This window comes from Hemicordylus capensis, chromosome 2, assembly GCF_027244095.1.
Source record: "Hemicordylus capensis ecotype Gifberg chromosome 2, rHemCap1.1.pri, whole genome shotgun sequence".
Classification (NCBI taxonomy): Eukaryota; Metazoa; Chordata; class Lepidosauria; order Squamata; family Cordylidae; genus Hemicordylus; species Hemicordylus capensis.
Window position 1 is genome coordinate 239,185,713 of NC_069658.1, and position 8,419 is coordinate 239,194,131.

Sequence of the window (8,419 nt, forward strand, 5' to 3'; positions counted from 1 at the left end):
TGCGGGGTGGTTGTTGGGGTGCCCGGGTACCCTATGTTATTTGTAGGGTCAGAGGAAGTTTGGTCCCAATAGCTCAAAGGGTGTAGGAATGTATAGGGAACAGACAAACAAACGGACGTTCAATTTTATATATATAGATAGCCAGCACTTTGTTTTTTGCCTGGAAACATATTGGCACCCAGTATAGTTCTTTCAAAACGAGAGTGATATGGTTTCTTTAGGACAACCCAGAGACCAACCTGGCGGCAGCATTCTGCAACAATTGCAGTTTCCAGACTACCTACAAAAGCAGCCCCACATAGAGTACATTACAGTAGTCGAGCCTGGAGGTGACCAGCATGTGTACCACTGTCTTAAGGTCACACTCTTCCAGGAAAGAGCACAGCTGACGTATTAGCTGAAGCTGATAAAAAGCTCTCCTGTCCACCACCTCCATCTGAGATATCAGAGAGAGACTTGGGTCAAGAAGTACTCCCAAACTGTGAACCTGTTCCTTCTTGGGTAGTGTAACCTCATCTAGAACAGGTAGATCTATCCCATCTCCTGAATTGCGGCTCGCTACAGTGAGCACCTCCATCTTGTTTGGATTCAGCCTCAGTTTGTTTTCTCTCATCCAGCCCATTACTGCCTCCAGGCAGGCACTTAGGGGAGTTATGCCATTAATGGATGATGTTGACACAGAGAAACAGATTTGGGTGTCTTCAGCGTACCCATAGCAACCTGCATCAAATCCCCTGATGATCTCTCCCAACAGTTTCATGTAGATGTTTAAAAAAAAAAACATTGGAGACACAATGGAGCCCTGAGGAACACCATATAAAAACTCTCACTTTGTAGAACAACAGTCTTCAAGCAACACTCTCTAAAATTTGTCCGAGGTATGAGCAAAACCACTGTAAAACAGTGCCTCCTACACCCACCCACCTCAGACGGTCCAGAAAGATACCATGGTCGATGGTATTGAAAGCCACCAAGATATTTTAGCCCTGGAATTTGTTCTTGATGCTGAACTAAATTCTGGAATTGGAATATAATAATACAAGTGAAAAGTCCCTTTGGGCGTGTGTCAAGTTTATTTCCCTCGTGATAAAATGTGAGATTAACTACAAACTATGCACAAACCCATTGTATGTATCAGAGTATAGTGTCTTTTTTTTTTTTTTTTAAGGAAAACTTTGAGTGAGGAATTTAGGGTGGAGAAGCTGCTAGAGGGGCAAATCCATAAAACACCATTAGGGCTGTTATATTAATTTGCTGGTAAAGTGTAGGCAGACATACAGCTGACTTATGAAGCTCTGTGTTTAGGAGCCAGGACCTTCAACTTTCCTTTAGCCCCAGCACTTAAAAATGAATTGCGAAGAGGGTCGGAAGGTTAAACTGGAGAAGAATTGCTGAATGTGCTAGGTAAAGTGACAGGGTGTGAGGGGTTGAAGAGATGGGACTTCTCTCAGAAACCTGTTTTCAGTCCTTTGACCTAACCATACAAGCAGGAGAACCTCTGAGTATGTGCATAACACAGTTCTGCATAACTTGGTAACTACTGCAAGTCCACATCTAGACAGGCTTACATCTAGACAAGCTAGTCTACAAGACAAGGCTACCCGTAAAGGGGAACGCTGCTAATCTCCATTCTTGGCAGAATAGAGAAATATTTGTTTGGGAAGTGTAACAGCAATGGGATAATTTAGAGGGGCCCACCCAAGGCAGCCATTTCAGCTCTTTGGTTCTATTCAGTAGAATGGAAGGAGGCTTCGAAGAGAGTGTGTTTGTTTGAATGGGGCAGGACCAAAGGCAGTAGTATAATCTTTGTCCTTTTATTGCTCCAATAGATTGGCATTGTTCGCTGTTCCTTCCTGTAGATCCGGAGGTCAACAATGAGCCACCCCACCCAAGCATCGAGGGTGATTGCTCACTCACTGGATGTAGTAGATGATGGAGGCTGATGACAAGATTGTGGTGCTGGACAGCGGGAAGGTGGTCGAGGAGGGGACACACGTGCTGAGCCTATTACAGGCTGCTGCAATGGAACTAGTCAGAGTACATTGTGGACGGGGCAAGAACACTGGGCAGCTAATTGGCTAAGACTTTTTGGCTGCCAAATTTTGGATGGGCCATCAAATGCTATTTGGGCTCGGACTGGCCCAGAGGGCATATTCCTGGTGCGCCCCACACACGCCAGGGCGCCCCTGCGGCACTCGGCAGCGGTTAATACTCCCACCCTTAGGTACCCATTCTGCTCATAACCCGGCAGGGGCCCTCCCCCCATACATTCCACCGCCCTCTCAGTGCCCCCAGTCCAGCTGGCTAGAAGATTCAGTACAGGACTTCTTTTTTGGAGGATTAGGGTAAAGGAAAAGTGTGGTGCCACTGCCTAGCGCTCCAAGTAGACATCACTGGGGTTACACGCCATCAGAATAGCCAAAAGACTGTTTTTAAAAAATCTGGGTGTGTTTTTAAATAACATTTTGACTGTGTGTGTGTTTTAAATCACTGGTGTGGCACTGGTGGCTTTTAGTCGGCCACTGATGATGTTTCGTTCCTTATTTTCCCCTTTATATAGATTTCATATTTTATGTATTTAATATTGTAAACTACTTTGTGCAAAATTGATTCAACAAAGAGGCATGGAAACAAATAAACGTTAGACACCATTTTGTGCTATTTGGGTGGATGTAACTGCTCATGGCGGAACAAAGGCCTCAGCTCTGACAGCACTCCAGGACTTGTAAAGCATGTTGGCTTTTTCTAAAGAGGAAGGCCCTGAGTTGCTAAATGGGCATTTCCCTTACTCTGGGGCCACTTTGCACCTGCTTCATGGGCAATGAAACTCACCAGGGGCTTCAGAGGTTCACAAAGGAGGAAACACATGACCTGGCCTCAATCCTCTGGCCAAGAGATGGCAACAAGTGGGCAGATGTGGGGAAAAGGCAGAGATGGTGATCTTCTCCGGGGTGAGGAGGAATTGTGTGCTGCCTCTTCTTAAAATTTATTTATTTAATCCTGCTCTTCCTCCAAGGAGCCCAGAGTGGTGCACATGGTCATTTATCCTCACAACAACCCTGTGAGGTAGGTTAGGATGAGAGAGAAGTGACTAGCCCAGAGTCACCCAGTGAGTTTCACGGATCAGTGGGGATTTGAATCAGATCTCTCTGGTCTTAGTCCAAGGAGTGTTTTTTTTGTTTTGGTTTTTTAAAGTGCTAACTTTCTATGTTTTATAGCTGAGTGCAGGTGTGATAAAATGATCAATGCTGCATGGAGCAGAACTATTTTTATGTAAATTAGCTTGAACATAGTGAAATTGTCAATTACGAGTGGCAGTTGGAGGTTGACAGTTGGGAGTTAGTGGAGAGAGGAGTGGATTTTGGGGTCTGGTGAAAAAGTCTCTAAAGGAGATGCTTTATACAATCAAAGTATTAAAACCAGTCCATGATAAAGAGGGTAAAAAGGATAGTTCTAGGAAGGAATTGGGTTAAAGTTTTAAGTACTGAGTGAAACGCAACCAAGCTCTTTAGAAAGAAACAACATCAATACTGCAACCAAGCAAGTTAACAGCTTTACTTAATAACAGTGTACAAAAACCTCAGAAAGCATCTTTAATAAAATTTTATTCTTGTTAGCCTACTTTCCAGTAGACTTAAGAGATCACCAGGTATGTGTATATATGTGTGTGTGTGTGTGTGTGTGTGTGTGTGTGCACGCGCCCCTGTCCATGTGCCCACCCCCATCAACTTGGCAACAACCGGACCAATATGAACCAAATCAGGTAGAGTTGTAGGGACACCTCAATGGCATAGTTTGTGATGATGTCATCCACCCCGATCCAAGATGGCGGACGTGTAAACTTTTGAGGTGCAAGTGGGCTAACTTGTGAACCGCCTAACCGATTTGAACCAAATTTGCTGCAGCTGTAGGGACACATAGGGATGCCCAAATGGCATGGTGTGTGATGTCATCTACCACAATCCAAAATGGCAGATGTGTGATCATTTGAGGTGCAAATGGGCTAAGTTGTGGACTAACTGATTTGAACCAAAATGGGTACAGGTGTAGTGAGTGATACAAAGGGACACCTCAGTGGTGTAGTTGTGATGATGTCACCCACCCTGATTCAAGATGGCAGAATCGTAAACATTTGAGGCACAAGTGAGCTTGCAAACCGCTTCACTGATTTTTCAATCAAATTTGCTACAGCTGTAGGGACACCTCAACGGTGAAGATTGTGATGATGTCACCCACCCCAGTTCAAGAGGGCTGTCATGTAAACCTTTGATTTGAACAGCTGTAGTGAGTGGCACACAGAGACACCTCAGTGGTGCAGTTTGTAATGACATCCACCCCAAACCAAGATGGCGGACACATGAACATTTGAGGTGCAAGAGAACTAACTTGTGGACCTCGATTTGTACCAACTTTAGTCCAGATGTAGAGATAGTGAAAGTAGGCTGATTAGTTCTTACTAGAACAACTTGTTTTTGTTTGAAAAATTGTTGACTGAATTTATCTAATTCAGAAGAGAGCCAGTGTGGTGTAGTGGTTAGAGTGCCGGACTAGGACCGGGAAGACCCGAGTTCAAATCCCCATTCAGCCATGATACTTGCTGGGTGACTCTGGGCCAGTCACTTCTCTCTCAGCCTGACGTACTTCACAGGGTTGTTATGAGGAGAAACTTAAGTATGTAGTACACTGCTCTGCGCTCCTTGGAGGAAGAGCGGGATATAAAAATGTAAATGTAAAATGTGAATGATTCCTGTCAACAACCTTCCCCACCTCTGCAAAGTCACATTCCAGGATAAGAAACCCTAAGCATTACAAGGGCTTCATCACAAACAAATGGTGGCAGTAGTGACATAGGTGAACAAGCCTAGGTAACCTTAAAATGTGGAAAACATCTGGAAATAAACTCAACACACACAACAGAATCAGACATATACCCACGTGTGAAAATGTAGTAGCTTCACAAGCACGTGCACACACCCACTTCCCTTGCCACCATCTTGTGCTTCCTCATAACTCCCTTTGCCCTACCTTGAGTTGCCTTGCACAGCCCCTTGATGCCACCTTGCATTCACTTGTAGGTTCATGCACCACTCCATTGCTGGCATGGGAATGGCTGATCATACGTCCCCCAGATGTCCCCCGGCACTTTCCCAGGGTTCCCATGTGCTTTTCAGTCAGGCCCATGGGCTTTGGTTCCTGCAGAAAAGGCCCTCCTGGCACCAGGAATGTGATGAACTGCACAGAGATAGCCATGGTGTGGGCATCTGCCTCCTGCAGCAGCAAGGGGGTGCTACAGCTTCATCAGGGTCAATGATCACCCCTAGTATGCAACATTTTCTGGCATTTAAACAGTTTTTAAACTGCTGCATCTCAGCCATTTTACATCAGGTCTGCACCAGATTTGAAGGGAAAGTGTCATCTAGCTGGTGTCTGGAGACTTTCAGGCACATTGGACAGTTTAGATTTTACCACCAAAAGAATATCCAGGGCTTATAATGTTAGAATGTGAAAGCACCGTGTCATCCTAACTATACAGACACTCCAGTGCCATTAGGGAATGCTCTTTGGTAGGCATTTCCTCCACTACAGAAAATCACTCTGAAGTCGTAGGATAAATTTTCCTTTCAGCTGAACAACTGCTGGTTTTGGAGGGTACTGTAGTGTCTACGCCACATAATGGTACAGTGGGAAAGTAACTTGCCTAGGGAGCAAGAGGTTGCCAGTTCGAATCCCTGCTGGTATGTTTCCCAGACTATGGGAAACACCTATATCGGACAGCAGCAATATAGGAAGATGCTGAAAGGCATCATCTCACACTGCACTGGAGATGGCAATGGTAAAACCCACCTGTATTCTACCAAAGACAACCACATGGCTCTGTGGTCACCAGGAGTCGACACCCACTCGACGTCACAACTTTACTTTACTGTAGTGTCTTAAGCCTTGTTTGACAAGAGTCACTACCCATGCATCTCCAAATTGCAGGCCTCAATAACTGGGCACACAATTACCTTCAAACTCACAGAATACCATTCTCACTTTAGTATCACATATATTTTTTTTTTTAAAAACTGACGACACATAGTTACTTGATAAATATTTAATGCTGCATCCGGCAGTTGGCAACACTCCACTTAGCCCAACAAAGCAATCAGAGTTCAAATTGTAAAGGTTTGAAAGTTCTATTTTCATTAAAGTTACTCTATAAATTGCCTGCCAAATAACATAACTGTTTTAAGTCCTCAGACCACAAGGCAGCCCTCCCCCATGTTCAATGTCAGGATTTTTTTAGCCCTTTCAGCTAAAATGAATTCATTTTTTAAAAACAAATCTACAATTAAGTGAAATTTGTGTTCAGTAAAAGTGGTTTGAGCCCACATTGTGATTCTCAGTAAATTGCTACAGCAGTGAATGAAGCAATTTTTGTTCATGTCAGATTTTTACTTCATTTTTTTCCTTTTAAAAAACACAAATGTATTGGGCAGTGAAATAAATTCTTTAGACTCCGTCTCCAAAACTAAGAATTAGCTTCCTAGAAATATCGTGCACATTTCATAGTTCTCCTGTTTCAAATCCCTTCAGAATGGTGTTGAGATCAGATCTTTGCTGCTGCCTCTTGAAATAGTTAACATACAGGCTAATCAAATTCCTTAAATCAGACTGCTCTCTACGTCTCCTGTGTAAAACGTTCTGCCTCAAACATTCTGAATGGAGCTTTTAAAAAAGGCCACATATGGTAATTCATACTCTGCTATATAACCCCCTAGATAGAGAACAAGCCCCCTAATTCTTGGAAGCCTAACTCTTTTAAGGTTTGTAAACCTATGAGCCCACCAGGACATGCCAGTCTGAAGCAGGCCCTGGAAAGGCAGGGGAAGGGGCGCAATTTCCTTCTGGCCCTTCAGAAGCTGATAATGTGTGGTCCTCTCTGGCCTTGGCTCTTTTTCTTCTTTCAGTAACGTAGCATGCTTTAAGGACACTTATTAGTGCCAGTCTTTCTTTCCATTTCTAGAATATAATCTATGTCAAAAGCTGTACATGGGTGGCATAGCCTCTGAGCATACACAGAGCAATTTCTCCAAGCCACAGGCTTCCACTTAACAGTTACTATCTCTTTCTTGCTGTATTCTCGGCAAAGCATGAAAAGGCAGGTTACTGGCATTCTTGTTTTAAATATATTAATAGCTCTTATATCCTTTGGGATGAAGTGGACGATGTTAGGTTCTGTGAACACTCTGTATGCCAGGTGGGGTGCTGGTAGTCCTACATGGCAGGATTTTTACATTTCCCCCCAACTACATTTTAAAGAGGATTTTTCCAGTAGTCTTCCCCCAAACACCATTTTCCAGGGATTGTTCATTATTTATTTTGAAGCAGGTCCCACTGAGTTCAATGGAGCTTACTCCCATGCAAGTGTCCATACAGACTGGATCAATTAACAAAATGCTGCTTGAAAAGGGATTCGCTAGGTGCATACTTCAGTGCAGCATTATCTTTCTCAGCTACGCCCAAAGAATGGAAAGCCCCAAAGAAGTGCAGCGGTACAGTGTTCAAAGGCAGTCTGCCACCACTGTATATGCCCCCACAATATGAGAGACGATGAGGAAGGAGCAAGATGGTAAACAGCCTGGCAGGGCAGATGAGGTGACACGGGGCACAAGCAGTTTTCCCTCTAAAGCTTGCACGCATGTCCGCACAGAAAAGATTTTGGATGTCTGCTCAAGTTAATTTTGGATCCCATTCGGATTGAATCTGGAAGGTCCCACTCTGAATATATGTGTGCGCGCACTGCCTTGATACTGCCGCCCAGAACAAAACACAGATGAAAAAAATTAGAGAATGCTAGGCACAAGACAGTGAGTGTGCGCTTTGGAACAAGGAGGTCCTATATCAGAGGTATAGTGCCTATGAACATGGAGGATCCATCTAGCCAGCATGCATTTGATACACTCTTACAATTCTCTTTCCCAGAGGCCTAATCAGATTTCCCTTTTTTTAAAAGGCTGGAAATTCAGTAATCAAAAAACCTTCACTTTAAAGAGTTGCTTTAAGCTCGTGCCTTAAAAAGTATAGAAGTTGCAAGTTAAAGTGCCCATCAACCTCTGTGCTATATATGGTGATGACTTTACAAATGAGGCTTCCCTTTGCCTTCACTGTTCAGCTGGAGACTGAGGTGAGAAGAGATGCATCCAAGCAGAAATTCAAGAGGTGAACCTTCCCCAATCAGCTGCTAGAAATGCCCCCAATGAATTTCTGCTTCTTGCATCTCGACAAGGCACTGCGTGTCCCCAAAAAGGCTACCTATTTGCCTCATTTGTAAAATCAACATAATATGCAAGACTGTAGGAAGTCTTTACAGCTTACCCAGCATAGAAGAAAGGACCAGCACTTAAATTGCAAGTGCAACACTTCTTGAAGCACA